We start from the raw sequence: 17,833 nt of genomic DNA on the forward strand, positions 1-17,833 counted from the left end.
AGCGTCCCGCAACAGAACTCTTAGATGCACAGCCATATCATGTTGTTGAAAGTGATCCACAAAGTGTGAATAAACCGAAACTTGGTTCACCTTCAAAGTATTCCATCCTTTTGAAGTCAGCCAGTGAAAATCAGCCCCAATCGGCCTAATTGGATTACACACCATAATAGCTTATCATCTAATGGCCACAAACCTTTCTTGTTGAAGATAAAACCATTACAAGCTTTCCTTCTGACGTCACGTACATAAGATACCGCAGACGTGATCGCAATCTCGTTCTGACAACGAGATATCACATTGGTCACGTGCGGGCTGTTGGAGTCAACATCCGGTCACGTGTGCAGTATCAAGGCTCTTTGGATGGCTCTTACTAATTAGAACTTGATATTTTTTAGAACGTCATATAAATGCAGATGATAGTCTGCCATTGAAAAGACGCGCCTCATTAAAAAAATGTCGGCACACGCACAAAGTATGGATTTTTAGGCCTTCATTCTTGATGAGCCTGTTTAATCGGCCGCCATGTTGGATTTCAAGGTGACATTTTCTACTTCCTCAGGCAGTGATTTCCTCTCGCATTGCCCAATCAGAAACTGCCAATTCTGCTTCCTGCGCCGTAGCAAGGCCGAGGTTGAGGTTTCTCACTTGCCAACATAATCATTTTCTTAAATGCGGCAGGAGCCAGGAATATACTAGTAGCCATTTTCCTTGGGCCTATGGTAGATATCACAAAATACTTCCCGCCGTTACAAACAATTCCTATGCCTTTACTTGTAAAACTAATGACAATGTACCATCGCTATGGCGACCAAACATTCACCTCAGAAATGTGGGCGACTGGGCCTTTGCCGTTATTGGTTTCCAGGGTCGTTGGCATTGAGTGGTAAACTTCCGGGATCGAAAAATGAGTTATTTCTGGCTCGGTTTGCCATTAAATAAAAGGATAGCAGATCCAAGATAAGCCTTTGGCAAGTTTGACGTTGTTGACTGTCAACAAGTTATTTTCATCGTAAATTGTCATCAATAAATGACAAACCTGTGGTAAACATGTGGTTTAACGGATCTCCTGAGGAGTTACCACTTCTGACAATTACAGAACTAGTTGTTAAAATAGATCGAATGAAAGCTTCTTCAAGCAAACTTGACATTTACCACAGTATCGTCAAATAGGCAACGCCATTTTTCAGACATATTGGGTGATATGAATAAAGACTAGCAAACGCTTTTACTCCGGTTTTGTACAGGAAGGCCTAGTGTAAATGTACATGGAGATTTAGATAAAAGCATTTGCTAGTCTTTATTCATATCACCCATTGTAATAAGGATGTGTGCGATACCTTTCGTTCCCTATCAAAACAACAGGCAAGTTTACCAAGAAATATTAATATATTGTCCTTGTACTTCACCTCTCTTGGGCCTAAGAGTTGTAAGAAATCCCCAGTTCACCAAACCTCCGCAAACTCTGAACAAAACGCATCGGATGTGCCTGGTAGCTCACCTGAAACTGATGAGGTAATAGGTGGATGGAGGCGTTTGAGGAAAAGAATTGTGCATCTTGGCGCAGTTATTGTTGCCTTAGTCACAAAAACATAATTCCTTGATTTATTGATTTTCATTGATTGGTATTTATTTCATTGAATGCAATGATACAAACATATATTTAGTTAACAACACTATTTTTTGATTCACTGAATATACTTGCCTTGAGATTAATGTGCGTTCATCAGAACATTTTCAAGCCGGCGATATCTTATTGGTATGTAGGATGCCTTCCTTCATATCTGGCCGGTTAGCTCAGTTGGTTAGAGCGTCGTGCTAATAACGCGAATGTCGCGGGTTCGATCCCCGTACTGGCCAATCTTTTTTACATTTTTCGGAAAGACCATGCAACATGTTGTTCCTTTAGAGGATGCTTCCATTTTTCTGTTCAAACACAGGACGCAATCTCTTTAAAGGGTAGACTGTAGGCGGGGAACCAGGTAGGTTAGATTCTTACACAAAGTCGTCGATAGGGGTCTCTCATCATTCACAAGACTGAAACTATTAACGTTTTATGAGAAACAAAACTCAATGCGGACTCAAACGCGGGCTGTGCATATTCGTCACCAAAAGATCCATGAAGCCCACAGCTGCCTACAGTCTCTAAGTAAGTATTTAAAATGACTACTCCCGCGCATTTGATGACAACTTTATACACTAAAACTATCCGCTATCGTAGGGGGTTTGGGGGTTCTCCCCGACATTAAGCCCAAAGGGTGGTCCACTGAGTCTGTGACTTTACATATTATTTGTCACATATCCCTATAACATTTGAAAAGGAACATTCACGAATTACATATTCATGGGATCAATAATAATGAGAATGCAATAAATAGCTATATGAATGGATAGACCTACCTCAGTTCTTCAATTCTTGCAATGGCGGAAAGCTTTTTCGAGTATGAATCTGTCAAAAAGGACACAATCTGAAGAAACAAAATGCAAGATAGTTCCAATAAGTCTTCCGAGAATCAGTCCTCTTCCAAACGTCGCTCCCAGAATCCGCAATCAGTTGGCAGAAACTGAAGCAGCCGATACCTGCGCGCGCATCATGATAGCTCCGCACTCGCGACATTCGCAGCAGGTGAGTGGATGCTCTGGAGTGTTTGCATAATGGGCGGGAATGAGGTGGTGGTTTCTTGCCTCTGGCGCCACTCCGGCACCTGAGTTACCGCGCTAATGCAGTTTGTGACAGAAGCGCATATCAAAGCGGGGGATTCGCCTATAAATGGATAGAAAGAATCGCATTACACCTTGCTCTCATCGCGAGGGGAGAGCCGCAGATCAGTGCATTACAGACTGTTCGAATCTATAGAACGTGACATGGATATAATGTGACTTTGAAATAAGTCCTTGCACCGAAAACTGCTTTTGATGATAACCTTCAACAAAGTTGTAGGCTCTATGCGTCTCATTCCGATTAATGTTCTTGTCACCCCTGTTGTTTACCAGTCTCCTCTGGCTTGCGCCGCTCAACGATTTTTTGCTGACGTGGGTGATGATCAGACGTATTTTACTAAACAGACCGTCGCTCTTCATTTCTTTCCAAGCGGTGTTTGATGGAATTCCGGTTGAATGTCCCATCATCTAAGAGCCCGCTTAACGAATCATTCTCCTTTAATTCAGACCTTGGTCGTCATACTGATCAGCAGTCATCTTGCAGATAACCCGTATCATATGCACTGTTGAAGTCTCCTGTCCGTGGCCTTGTATCCAATGTCGATGTCAGACACGAGATTCTTCGGATGCCCCTATTTCTTTTCCGTCTATTGCCAAAGGCAGATTCCTAAACAAAAATTATGCATACCATTTTGGGCTAGCCTGGTATTCCTGCAACTGCGTCCAGGCAACCGATTTCTGATAGGACGTTTCGATTTTGTCTATCCAGAACCCTTAAATCAGTTCTTCGTGTCTCATGCTATCATTTACGTGTCCATTCGCACCAATGGCTTTGAGAAAAAGTGTGCAAGCAGCTTGCAAGCATTATGACACAAGAAGCGAAGGGATCAGGACAGCGCAAGGCAGAAAGCACGTTGAGATTTCGCCGGCCACTAGTTTTGTATCAATTTTGCGCTGAAAGGGTCGGCACGAAAGTCTGAAAGGATAAAGAGGATAAGAACCCGACCCAACTATAAATCTCATTGAAGAAGAAAACAAATTCGAAGAGAAAAACGCGCTAAACTCCCTGAATGGCCAAAAAGCAGTATTTGTACGACGCAACAGATGAAAAGTGCTGACTCATCCCTTTCCGCTTTGCGGCAATGATCTACGGATCGTCTGCTTTGCGCAATGTGATCCTAATGTTTTTCGAAGACTGATATCATAGTTAGTATATTTTTGTAATGGAAACGTGTGGCAAGGGATATGGGGGTTATTTGTCAGAAAAAACTGCGAAGTAAAAATCAAACGAAAAAATATCGAAAAAGCAACAGTTATGATGATTCATACAATTTCATGTCATCTGAACGAGATTGGGATCCCAGTTCGCAAGATGTACATGATGTACATGCGATCTTTGACCAATCGAACATGGAACAAAAACTTTGGCTCACATGGCAGTTCGAGTTTCACTTATTGCCGATTCCACCAATAAATACCGACTGAAAAACAGGGCAATCTCTATTTCAACCTGTGCAAAACGTACATGCAATGTTTTCATCTTTGGTGGACTAACCTCATATTTCTACTTCAGTTTGAAAATAATGTGTACGTCAGTGCATGGGCAGTGCACTGGCCATAACAAAATGTACACGCCTTACTCCAAGCTGAACATGAAACACACCATTGATTTATCCCTCTGTTGCTCTCCGCGGCCATCTTGAATCCGATACTAATGGTCGCCGTTGCCGTATCAGGTATATCAAAGGGGACCTCGCGTTCCCTCGCACGGCCTTGCAAGCCTAATTGGGAAGTTCCAATACAGCAGGGTCGCCATGAATCTCTTTCCACAGGTTGTCTCCTCGGGAAGATTAGCCTGCGCGTGCGAATGAGGTAATGACAGGCTCATCGCAAGAGGCGCTATCGGGGTTACAAGAAGTGCCTCCGGTGTGCAGATGTGGTAGGATATCAACTGATAGTTGGACACCACCCACCCTTACAACCCAACTGCTGCCAACAGCATTGTTCTCTACGAAAGCGGACCGAGCAACATACCTAAAGGTTGAGCTCACATCATCATCAGCCCCATCCTGGTATAACCAGTGGTTTTTCAACACACTCCACCTCAACGAAGGAGTGGAAAAAAACTGAATCTCATACATCAGTCACATATTGGTATCTCTTCTTCGTACTGAGGTTTGAACTTGTAGAGTTCGATGCTGAAGCCTTCCCCCTACCAGAGTCTGTTGAAAGAACAGTCGGTGCCACTACGGACTATACGGCACCATGAACAACGACCCTGCTGGGGGCGTTAGGGTTCTTATCACTAAATTTGGACACATCCGTCCCTATCGACTCTGTGACGCACAGAAGCGTGTACGAATACTGGTATGACAAATGATCGTGACCGGGCAACTGACCCTCTCCCGATGGTACCTGTACCTGAGGGTTAAGCCACCTACAATACGTATTTCATTACTCGTCTTTGAGGGGTTGAGCGCGGCACTTCAAAGCTCCATCTCGGCGAGCCCATATTGAAATCCATATCTCATTACGCGTCCATTCTGTGCTGAGCTCAGATAGGAATCGCGTGCAGCTTGATGCAGAAAAACCCTTATCATTGATCCCCTTAAAGGCTGTTTCCAATAAAATGCATCTTTACATGCCAAAGATTATCTAGCCGGGGAATATTCGAAGTCATGGTCACTGTGCTCCCTTGGAAGTGAGCTTGTCAGCAAGACAGGTTATTCCGTGATTGATCAATATGCTGCAGTTGTGGAAACTGTTGTCTTTCGTCTTCTTCGGACAAACACATGCTACAACATTCTCCAAATCTAGATGCAGCTGTGCGAAATGCCTGATGCAGTCACTGGTCAAGTCTCTTAAGCCAGGAACCGTTCACCTTCAACCTTGATCTTGCCTCAGGCCACCGCATTTCGAAATACGTTTTCTCCATAAAGCCTTATACATTTACTCTCAAGATCGAGAAGTGGCTGTACGCATTGCCTGATGCAGTCAATGGTCAAGTCCTATGAGCAAGGGTCCCGTCACCTTCGAACTAGATCTTGCACCGGTATCTTGCAGCACAAGATCTCCCATAGCCTAATATTGTCGACATCAAGATGTAGCTCAGTGGTCAGATGGCCTGATCAAGTCACTGATCAAGTCCTTTGAGGCAGGACCCTGTCACCTACCAATTCAACACTGGTTTAGGATCTTGCCCCACAACTCACACCAACATTGTGGAGTGCACGTACTCTAGCCCTTACAACAGATTTCTCCCAATCAAAGCGACATTGCCCGATGTAGTTAGAGATCCATTCCCTTCATGATCTGTTCGCCGAAGGGTAGACACATCAAGTGTTTTATATTGCCACCGCCACTAGCATGCAGCCGTCCCCCAATCATGATGGAGCTCGAGTTATGGAACAAACCACTTGTACCGAGGCTTCCTGCAAACTCGATATTGGTTCTATCCAATGTCAATTGATTTGCAGCAAACCAGATTCCAAATCGAATTTGTACGTTTGATGCCGGATGCTGCACGGAATGTACCAAGGTTGATTAGTGTTTGGGTTCTTGTCCGCTTGTTTAGTTTAGGGAATATTGGCAGTTTTTCTTTGCCTTTTCTCTCGACGCATCTGTTCTGACTGGGGATCTGCTCTGCTCCTTGTGTACAGTCGCTGGACATTCTACTCCAGGGTGTACTTTGATGGCGGTTGTAGCGCAGAATGTACCTCTCTTTATTTGTCCTTTTCGAAACTGAAATCTACCATGATGTGGCTTGAACTTTTGCTTTGTTCTTCTGTGCAACAACAGGACACCACGCAAAGCATTGTCAATGACTACTGGTTAAGTATTAGTTCTTCCAACGAGACATCATGCAAACTTTGGTTCTGTGATGTTATCAAAGTACCGCTTTTTCAAGGCAATTTCGACACGAACTTGGCGTTAACTTTAACTTGATGTTACATCTTAAGACCTCAACTGAAGAAGATGATGTCAAGTAAAGCTAACGACAAGTTAGTAACTTCTCCTGTTTTGAACAACCGGGCCCAGGACCACATACCGTCTTATCTTCCTCTTCGACTATTCTGTGCAATATCACAAACCTAACAATACACCCAAAGACAAGAATCTATAAAATGAGGTTCGGTCCAAATCACATTTGTAGATTTGATGCGTCAAGGAATGCGCCTAGCCCGAGGCTGGGATGGAAGGGCGACAAACCCGGTTATAGGATGTGAAGGAATCCATCCTCTGACTCATCGCTGGATCATTTCAAGGAGGTTGATTTGAAGAAGCCGCGAGCTGGCTGTTTGTGTACAAGGCAAGCAAACTTGCAAGCAGAAAAATGCTTCCATTTGAAGTTTTGTGCAAATTAGAAACTGGAAGCTATCTGAGGAGATGGTATCGGTAACGCTGCGAAGGCACCACAAGGTGAAATGAACGGAGTTACGTTTCTGTACAAGGAGAGCAAACCTGCCATCAGAAAAATTGTCCCAGTTGAAGTACCGCGCGAATTAGAAATTATTTCACTGACATGAAGGAAGATTAGCAGGGGAGATCAGTGTTGATCAGTACCTTCGAGAAAATATGGGCGCCAGCGCTTCAAAGCTGGATACAATTGTCATGGGCAAAGTTTGTCGAACAGAACAAATCATCCGGATCGTGAATTGGTTACACTCTGGAAGCAATGGACCGGCCTCGTACCTCTCCCTAACCATAAGGAGATCCAAGTGGGATGACGCGTTGGGAGTCCAGCATTGGTCCAACTGTGCTTTGGGCAATATATCTTATGCAACTTCCAAGCAGATGTCACCCTGGCTATCCAAATCAGTACAAAAACTTTCCCTGCGACCAAAACAGGCATTTCAGAGTTGCATTACAAATGAAAAATTCCGATGAAGGGAGTGGAGACAGGCAGGTTCGTTGTGGGCGAGATTTAGCATTGCCATCGAGTTAGTCAGAAAAACTGGGAGGGGAAATCGCTTCTTCAGTCATTGGATAAGTGGTTTGTGTGTGAACCATCTAATCGAATGCATCACCAAAGCTCTCAACTGCCACCGCAGACGCAAGAAAATGCGGCAGCAAATTCCACTTCTGTGGTGATTATAATTTGACCAAGATAGTTATCACACTAATTCCCCTTTGATTCACTTGATGCTGAGGAGAGGATTTCCCACCTCCAAAGCAGAAGATTGCAGGATTTCGCCATGATGACTCAGCGAATTCGCCTGGAGGTGAGGCTGGCCATGGTCGAATTATGTAAACAAGCGATTGATTGTCACGTGATCTGTACTTCTGACCGGTGTCATCTGGTAACCAAAGGTCACGTGACCTTGACCTTGAGTAGCCATTGCGTGATTGGGCGTTTCCCTTGCGTGTAGAGATCCCGGAATCGGCTACTGAATGTTTCTTGATTAATGATTGACCATTCAAGGTCAGAGTATGCGGGACTCATTCGACTTCTCTCAAGTGAGATTCTACTTTGCCAGATCGAGAGGACGTTAACCGCAAGCTTTCGGGGTCAAAGATGGCCGCATTGAGACACAAACTCGGGACCATGCAACGGAGCACTGCATCATGGGTGACATTTTCAAGCGCTTCAAGAGACCATGCGCTTTGTTCCACAGACAATTACATGTCTATTTCACGTTCCATTATCTGTGTGACCTTTAATGATATTCCCATGTGATTAGTAAGCCTTTAGGCTACAAATAGGAATAATATGATAAAATATCGTCGAGACATTTTTAGCTGATAAAAAATGTTCTTGTTTGTACTAGACAAAGGGGGTGTTTATCAAAGTTTGTGCAAAGGATCGTCTTTTTAATCTCAGAGACCTTGGTAGGCCTGTCCCACTTGTCAGCTTTATCATGTTTAACAATGGAAATTAGCACTTTGTTTGTTACCCAAATAATACCGATGTGCTTTTATGTTGCTGAGATGAGAGGGCGCTACCATATATAAGGCACGGGGAAGGATCAAGTATTCTCTTCCAATAACTAGTTAAACTTAGGTCGTCAATAGGTTCACGAATGGTTACATTGGAGATGCTCATCAAGAGCTTTCCGACAAATGGTCAAGTCGACAGGTTTACTAATAGTACCATCAGATAATGCTCATCGAGAGCTTTCCAATGGATGGTCAAGTGGACAGGTTTACTAATGGTACCATCAGATAATGCTCATCGAGAGCTTTCCAATGGATGGTCAAGTGGACAGGTTTACTAATGGTACCATCAGATAATGCTCATCGAGAGCTTTCCAATGGATGGTCAAGTGGACAGGTTTACTAATGGTACCATCAGATAATGCTCATCGAGAGCTTTCCAATGGATGGTCAAGTGGACAGGTTTACTAATGGTACCATCAGATAATGCTCATCCAGAGATTTGATGAATGGTCATGTCGATAGGTATGCAAATAGTACCATAAAAAAATGTTCATCGAGAGCTTTCTGACATATGGACATGTCGATATGGTTACAAATGCTGCCCTCTTTTTGGAAGAGTTTTGTGTCTCTCACTCGCCACCAGACTTTTAAGGGTTAATTTCGGGCGTTTAGAATCAACACATCTTGTAGCAATAGAGAATTACATCATCTAGTCCTTTATTCGATTACAATGACATGTTTCTTGGCCATCTCTTAAGATGGAACACTGTCTCCTTAGCCAAGACAAAGGAAGGGATCATTTCGAAATGGCCAACCTATGTTTCAAATATTGACATAGTTGGCAGTAACTGTGTAAAGCACTTGATTAGTCACTGCGTTGGATGTGATCAGAGATTATGTTAACTTTCCATTCCAATATCTGATGTAACTTAGTTTGAAAAGGGTTCAGCAGACTGCGCCACGACATACTCAGTGCAGTATCCATGGTATCTTTCGTTACTCCGTTTGATGTTAGTTGAGGAAGGGTTCAAAAACTCATTTTGACCCTCAATGTATTGACGTTACTCAGCTTCCAGACAATGCGCGTCGGAGGCTCCGGAGGCAATACCGCTGGAAGTTCAGTGTGAGGAAACTGGACATCGGTCCGAGGCAATTCTGGTAAAGATGATCACTCAAAGATTCCTCGTGTTGGGAATTCCATCAGAAATCTTTCACTCAGATTGATCTCCTTGTTCACTTGTTGGCCTAGGGTACACTTGTTTGATAGGATTCAACTTTAAAAGCAAATGGTGTCAGTTGGAATGAACATAGATTCCCTACTTCGGAACAGGTTTCAACGAAAACGCTTTTCTTCTGAAGGTACCAGGAGTGCAACTGGGAGTCGAAAATGGAACTCAAAACACGAATCAAATCATGTTTTGCCAAAAAAATCCAATTTATGTCACTTTGGATGCACCGAATGAAAACCAACCGTCTAATGACGTCTTCTCTCGCTTGAGGGCACTACTTCCGCTCGTGGCGCAGTAATTAGTCTGTCTACTTGAGCGTGAAAAATAGTTCGGAGCGCGAAATGTCCTACCGTGCGAGAGGACGCAATGTCGCTGTACATTTCATTAGGATGGTAAGGGGAAGCGGCTTAAGAAAAAGACATGAGGATGAGACATTATCTTCTATAATTAGAGTCTGTCCATCCGTGAATACCGTGGAATTGGACGGAATGGTGTGACTGTTTTATGGATTTCTCGAAAAATATCCGATTTCTCACGACAGATATTTCCTGCTGTAACAAATGGGGAAATGACTGATTGTGATAATTAAAATAGGTGTGATGACTTTTTTCTTAATATCATGAATGAAGATTTGATCCTTTCTCATGGTGGTGTCCTTGTGGATATGATGAAGTATTAATTTGCGGCATACCCTTTGTGTTTCGTATTGCGCTTGAAGAATTCAAATGACGCAAGAGTAGTGTTGCCGCTGCAATGTTGCAGTTGTTGAAATCAAGTTCAGGCGAAGCCCCTCATATGCCGTTCTCTGTAACATGAGCAGGCCGATTTACGGCCCCTACCACACGCTTGTGCGTGAGTTAGAAGAAAAAACTTCACTTGAATGTTAAATGCTAACATCAGGAGCGAAACATAAGGAAAGCTGCACTGTTTTGAGATAGCCCCCGTCCGTTTATCAAATAGGAGTCGTTTCGCCTCAAGATAGCAAAATTTCAATTTCATCATCCCATTAACAAGTTTTATACTAATCAATTGTTTAATGCACGTCGTTTTAAAGTTCTTTTGTTAAGGACAATACGACCACACCCAAGAACCTTGGCTGTCTGTTCCACTGGACCACATGTAGCTTTGAGGGTCAACAGTCAAGGATTTGTGCTGTCGGCACTCACAAAATATGAAAGACTGCAGTCCTTCATGTTGATTATTTGGCCCCCTCGGGTTTAACGAGGGTCCCTGCTAACTCCCATAAAAGGGAATCTTCTCGTAGCTTTAATTGACTAATTGCACTGCTGAATTAGACAGATGGGAAGGAGGCGACTTCAATTCGAAACCCGTTGAGAAAGAGAAGGGAAGGGCAATGCTTGGTTTAAATTCAAAATAAAAGTCATGTTGATCCAATTATATGGCGAAAAAAATGCCATTGCGGGCTCGCCCGGGAGTCGAACCCGGGACCTCTCGCACCCTAAGCGAGAATCATGCCACTAGACCAACGAGCCAGGCGATGAGAGGTCGAAACCCGTTGAGAGAGAGATGGGAAGGGCAATGCTTGGTTCAAAATAAAAGTCATGTTGATCCAATTATATGGCGAAAAAAATGCCATTGCGGGCTCGCCCGGGAGTCGAACCCGGGACCTCTCGCACCCTAAGCGAGAATCATGCCACTAGACCAACGAGCCAGGCGATGAATGGTTGAAACCCGTTGAGAAAGAGATGGGAAGGGCAATGCTTAGTTTAAATTCAAAATAAAAGTCATGTTGATCCAGTTATATGGCGAAAAAAAAAGGCCATTGCGGGCTCGCCCGGGAGTCGAACCCGGGACCTCTCGCACCCTAAGCGAGAATCATGCCACTAGACCAACGAGCCAGGCGATGTAAAGACCTCCTCCGTTGTTTTCTTTATACCCTCGATCTTCAATGAGAACGGAATCGACAAACCCTTCTTCGATTAAGTCTGTTACTGAACGCTGGGAACCACCTTCTGTCTCCGTATCTACTCTGATCTGTACTTGACGACCCCATCGATATTGAACAGACGTCCCTTTCTCTGCAACCTGACTCTCATTCTCAGTTCCAATAAAGGTTGCACTCCTTAATGCCATGACATGGAGTAAAGCTTTGCTACATTCCCTTGCAATTCGTGTTTAACGCCCTGGTTTATTGTTGTTTTTTTCACCACAAATGCAATATGGTTGCCACAATCCAAAATGGCCGCGATATTACAAAGGGAAAGAACCTCTGCGAAATAACACTGCAGCTGCACTCGCCCGACCGTTTTTGAAGTCGGTAACTGAATGCTGGGAACCACCGTCTGTTTCCGTATCTACTCTGATCTGTACTTGTCGACCCTATCGATATTGAACACTGATCCCTTTCTCTGCAACCTGACTCAGCGTCTCTCATTCTTAGTGCACTTCCAATAAAGGTTCCATTCCTTCTCAATATTGCAATAATGCCATCCGAGGTAATAATGCTGTGCTACATTCCCTTGCAACTCGTGTCCAACGTCTTGGTTTGTTTTCACAGGTCGTGAGTCAGATTCGTATAAGATAGCGTTTCGTTCCTCATCAGAAGGTTCGCAGGCTTTGTGCCTTCGCTATTCAATGTTGATTTATCTTTTCATGGCCGAAGAAAGCAGTGTTAAGTCACCGTGAAATGCACCCGGTGGCTGCTGGGGAAAAAGTGCAATTAATGAAGTGAAGAGGCTGGATCTGTATGAGTAACTCACAAGAAGTATGAGTGGTGAGTGAAAGGGATATTGGATCATCTCATCAGGGTCAAAAACTGCACAAGAAAAGAGTGTGCGCTTAAAAAAGTGTCATTTCCAAAGTGGCGGTACATGCCTGGGTGTAAGAGTCATACTAGTATGCAGTGCTGGCGGTTTGAGCGTTGCTGCGAGACGTACTGAGAGCATGGGAAGTGGACATTATTTGTCAGACCTTCGTTGAAATGTGGATAATTTTAGAACTATGCAATTAAGCTCTGCATCCCCCGACACGTGACCCAATAAAAAAAAAAAACTAAACTTATGCAAAACCCAGCACGGCATGAACGACAACAACAACGAATCAGTGGGAAATTTAAGTAAACGCAGCAGGTGATAAAACAAGAAGCAATCCAAATACTGTTGACGCAGTTTCCTCTGAGCTTCAAAAGCAAAGCAAATTACCCAATATCGACCAGACATTCATTTAGCGTTAAACCGTTGCAACGTGGCTTTGAATCTCTCTTGACTGATGGAATTCGGCTCAGGTGCAAACAGCTTTTATTAGGAAAGACGATAACTACTAATTGTCTCATCAAAACATTGCAGCAGACGATAAAAGCAGAGATCAAACTGACTGGTTTCGAATTTTCGACAACCGTGCAACATCTTATGTTTCGGCTGAACTATTGTAAGGATGTGAGTGTGGCACTCCCCATGCCTCACGAAATTTAAAAAACAGCACAACAACAAAAATGGTCGACCGTTCGAAGGCTGTGAATGAAGAAAGAAGAAATAGAAACACCGAATGATATGTCAATTTCTTCCATTTCAAAGTACAATGTGGTTATCTTTCCAACCGATGTCACGTTCTCCTATTCCAAGACCCCTGCGACACTGGTGTCGAGTCTCTCTCGGTTGGTGGAGAACGGCCACCTGCTCAGGTGCGACAATCTCTTACCACGAACGATGATAACAACAAGGCCAAGAGACAGTCGAACGACTCAGCAAAAACTTGGAGAACCATTTCATTGTTTCAGAGGCCCCTGAATCTCCTCGACGAAATAACCCTCTGATGATGGCGGATCAAAACAATTACGTGCTGCATAAGGAAGAAATTCCAAAAACAATTGCAAGGTTCTTGGTAATTTCTTTTCGTTGCGAGGCAAATTACGAAATATCGACCTCCACATTCCGGCACCCATTGAAGAGGCTTCGATTCTTTCCGCGCTGATTGAGGACTGACACCTGCTCAGGTGCAGCTCGTCCTAATGATGGAAGATTTGCTGACCGCGCCGAGAGGAAGATTTGGATTAGGGCAGGGGAATCTGGATGGCAGTCTGTCTAAGGAGAGAAAAGGAAAGGACTACGATAGGGATTGGAATGGCTAGGCTTGGGGCAAGGCCCCCTATATTTGTCAGCGCTAGTTGATTAAAATCGTCCCATCGTCTCCAGCCGGGCACATTTTCATTCACCTACAGAAACAGCGGGGCACATTAAACCCCATTTGTATTGCGCGCCTCCTACCAACAATTCTAGGAACTAAGCATCCACCTGAACCATCAGAATCTTGTAAGACAAGATGCATGTTGACGTGTTATCTTGGTGAGCGTTCCGCATACTTAGGAACCAATTGATTCTCTGTCACAACATCCACCGTATCGTCTGCACTGATTCAATACGGCGTGAGGTTGCAAGTAAATACGGGAACGGCCTGGTAGTTGGTAAACCGTGGATGTAAGACAAGAGAATGTCAGGTAACCGGGCAGGTTGAAGCAAGTGAGGGCTGATAAACTCAATGTAGATATTTAGGTTGACAGTCCCAGTCACTGTCCAGACTGGTTTACTTCAGTACAGATGCCAAATGTTGTGGTTGTCGGTTTAGAGTATATATGTATGTTGTGGTTGTCGGTTCGGAGTATAGGGGCTGTCATGGTAGGTTAAGAGTGACGAAAACGACATCCAATTGATCAAGGGGACGGACAGACGCCATTTAAAACTCAACAACCATAATTCCCATCACAGAAGTCATTACGTCTGCAATTTCTAATCTAACTCGCCCAGCATTGTCCCCGCCACGTCCGAGAATCGTGTAGTAGACGACAGCATGACAGCGCGTGCCTTATTGTTTTCTGATGGATTTTTTTAATGCTCCTCAGCGCAGTCGCCCCTCCCTCTCCATTAGAGAACCCCGGGGTTTCAATCGATTGACTGCAGCGGTGATATTGGACGAGTCGGATCCTACAAGCAATGATTTTTAATCGTTCGATGGAGTTTGACCCAAGTTTTTCATTACGCATGACAGAAATTACCACTCGAATGCTCAAAGGACGGTGACATTGTTCAATTCTTTTTAGGCATCTCTATAATGGACCTCTGAAGCAGCTTTACCGACCAATTTGACGAGTGACAAGAATCTCGGATTCACGTCCCTAAAACAGTCGCTCGTTCAAGCAAGGGTTAATCTCTAATCTGGAGCCGGCTTCCATCTTCTCACAACCTTGTTCTCAGGTCCAACGTGTATGTAGTGCACCCCCGTTATTCCTGATGCAGTACCGAGGGGGTGAGGTTTTTGTCATGTATGTTCACATGGTTGCACATTCCTGACGTATCTGACCCGACGTGGCATTGCGCACCTCCATCGCGGGGTATGTACTGCGCATGCTAATAAGCGCTTCCGCCACGCGCCCGGAGGCTCGTGTCACTAATTTAAATACCCGATCCCTAAAAGAATGAGACGTATTCACCAGACACGCTGTCGCTAAAATTCATATGCAAATTATTTTCGATTTTTTGAGTTTGGAAATGTGAGTTTTAATTTAATCCTCGGGAAGAGAACGCGTGTTTACTAGAGTGTTTCCTGTTACGGGGCACAATGGGTGTTTTCATTTCGGCAAGGGGCGCTATGTTTAGTTGCTCGGTTTGGGCCCATCGACCCTCACGAAAGTTGTTTCGTGGGGGTCGATGTTATAAAGATTTGTCCTGAAATGTTAATCCTTTACAAAGAGAATTTAGGCCAAGGTGCGAGCGGGCTTTGTTTAATGGCAGAAGACCGTGTATTGGGGTGCGCTTGAATAATTTTAATTGGGAGTTAAGCTTACATGTAGGTCTGAGCTGGTTGTAATTTTCTATTGTTTACACCCATGCGGTAATATCCCGGGGTCACTCTATAGGACGCACTTGGGGTTAGACTCTGTACTAAGTAGTGGGTGGGTATAATAGTTTCTAGATAGTGTGTTGAAAGGGGACGCGGCCACACACTGAGGGCACGCCATAATCTCAAACACTTTTTCGAAATCGAAAAGTTTGGCAGTGGCCCAGAGACTTTCCCAAATGACTCGTAACTTTTGAATGCTATATACATGTATATCGTGATGGTGGCCAATTGGGGGTGACTGGTTGTTTGTCAACGAATCGAAGGCCCACTAAATCGTAGGATAAGTGTGATGTCTAGCCGATCTTCAAGCACAAACGCCAGGGTCGCCATCTCTCCCATCGACATGGAACCAAACTGGCTGCGAGGGTTCTGAACCGGGATTGGCTGTATCAGATCATACTCTCGAAACAAAAACAAACTCTCTGGTCTCATTGATTTTTTTCACTTTGTTCCTTCCAAAACCTACCGAACATATTGATGCGTGCAGACAAGAAGAAACTGACAACGAAAAAAAAGCCATGCTGTAATTATTAAAAAAGATTAAAAGATTAGACATTTTCGTGATAACCGACATTTGGTAAAGCGGCCCGCCATGACAATTCTAGTTCCTTTTGATGCTCTCTTTAGGCCTGGAGGTACGAAAGCAGAGTCGCTGTGTCAAAAGGTCGGCAAAGGTGGTAATTAGTCTTAAATGATATCGCTGCGCAATCGAGTGAAAAAAAGATCCTCGGTGTTTAAAAATAATGACATCAATGTCGCAAAATACGGTAAATTTCGATGGTTAGTAGGTTAATTAGGTGATTAACTTTAATATTGGAGGTAATTAGGGGAACTCTATCATTCCAAGGGGAATGTTTATGATATTTTGCTTTGACACCCGACCCGGCCAAAGAGGAACGTTCGGTTCGCAATAATAAAGAAAGAAGGCAAATGTTAGCTATTTTTTTATTCTCTCATTTTCTTTCACGAGACAATTGCACCATTCGCCAACGAAAGGATTCTTCAGGTAATTTTCTCTCGGGTTATTCAAAGTTGGCATGTTTTTTTTCATATTTGCGAATGCATCATCTGTCTTCTAGTCTTAAGAATTGAGCGTGGAACCACCCCATATAGACTGCAAGGGCCCAAATCGCCGAGTTCAGCTCGTGTGGCTAGCACTGAATCGCTTTTTACGACTGTGCCGGGCTTTGGCTTTCACTACTACTTCTACCAGGAAGTCAAAGAACAGTCACATGCAAACGAATATTATGTACTCTTTGCAAAGTAAAAAACTACACGTGTTTTGCCAGTGACATCGCCTTGACAAGTATAAGAGAGTAGATTCATTTTACCAGCCACTCCTGGAGAAGTCTTTCCTTCTCAAAGACAAAAAATCAAATTCTAAGATTGCATAACATTTACCGATCGCCCGCAAACAATTCCTTGAGAATATGGCGGCTTCGGAACCACGTTCTCCAGCAACCGTAAAAACAGGTCTCAATTGATTAATAGATTAATAAGGAATTACGTCATCTCGCTGGTAAAACAGGACAGCGTTATCAGTTTCATTAATCGCAATTCTAGAATTTGCCTACGGACCGTAAAATCATCACTCTGTTAATTAATAATTAATTAAGACGGGAAGCTGCATTAGGCAACATTTATTAAACGATCTTAAATAGACGCGGTAATGAATGTTGATCCAAGCGAAACTTCTTTTTGGTTTTGAGAAGAAATCATGAATTCCCACTTGCAGACCACATGTAGGGAAAGAGCATTAAAAGTTGCATATCTTTGTCCAAATCGCGTCAGAAGTTACAGCTATCCGATGATTTTAAGTTTGTTGGTTTTTTTCCTCGGCCAGGTCTATAGGCGACCCGGATGTAACTCCCACTGTTTTGACAGACAGGTTCGTTTTTCCGTACCCAGTTTTGCTGGAGTTTGAAAAACTCTGAAAACTGATTCATCGGTGATTCATGATATACTTGATAGCTTGGAATAAAACATGAAATGTACTTTTGGAAGTTGTGTGGCTAGATGATCCCCATCAGAGTATTAATCATATCGCCAATAGGCAAGGCGCCTGAGGTCTTTATCATATGCCCAGATCCTCATGTTATCCAGTGACCACTCCAAATTCAGTGAATTATATGCAGGAACAGAAGGGGAATATCCTATGTGATATCACTGAAAAAACATGTTTTTCGAGCATATTTGTTTATTATTTTGCTTTATGC

The 17,833-nt window shown here is 43.6% G+C and overlaps 1 protein-coding gene and 4 non-coding genes across 5 annotated transcripts in view; 1 reads left to right on the plus strand and 4 right to left on the minus strand.

Annotated features, from left to right (window-relative positions):
* Positions 1-2,516, minus strand: part of LOC135499591 (frizzled-5-like) — a 66,396-nt gene extending 63,880 nt beyond the window's left edge. The window contains exon 1 of the mRNA XM_064790453.1: positions 2,398-2,516. The gene's annotated coding sequence lies outside the window, so the exon portion shown is untranslated. The remainder of the gene's footprint in view (positions 1-2,397) is intronic.
* On the plus strand, positions 1,784-1,857 carry Trnai-aau (transfer RNA isoleucine (anticodon AAU)). The gene has a single exon. It is a non-coding gene; the product is annotated as a tRNA-Ile (tRNA).
* An 8,669-nt stretch (positions 2,517-11,185) lies between the features above and the next one.
* Trnap-agg (transfer RNA proline (anticodon AGG)) lies at positions 11,186-11,257 on the minus strand. The gene has a single exon. It is a non-coding gene; the product is annotated as a tRNA-Pro (tRNA).
* A 107-nt stretch (positions 11,258-11,364) lies between these two features.
* On the minus strand, positions 11,365-11,436 carry Trnap-agg (transfer RNA proline (anticodon AGG)). Its single transcript has one exon. It is a non-coding gene; the product is annotated as a tRNA-Pro (tRNA).
* A 115-nt stretch (positions 11,437-11,551) lies between these two features.
* On the minus strand, positions 11,552-11,623 carry Trnap-agg (transfer RNA proline (anticodon AGG)). The gene has a single exon. It is a non-coding gene; the product is annotated as a tRNA-Pro (tRNA).
* Between the last annotated feature and the right edge of the window lie 6,210 nt (positions 11,624-17,833).

The sequence above is a fragment of the Lineus longissimus genome, chromosome 15 (genome assembly GCF_910592395.1).
Source record: "Lineus longissimus chromosome 15, tnLinLong1.2, whole genome shotgun sequence".
Taxonomy (NCBI): Eukaryota; Metazoa; Nemertea; class Pilidiophora; order Heteronemertea; family Lineidae; genus Lineus; species Lineus longissimus.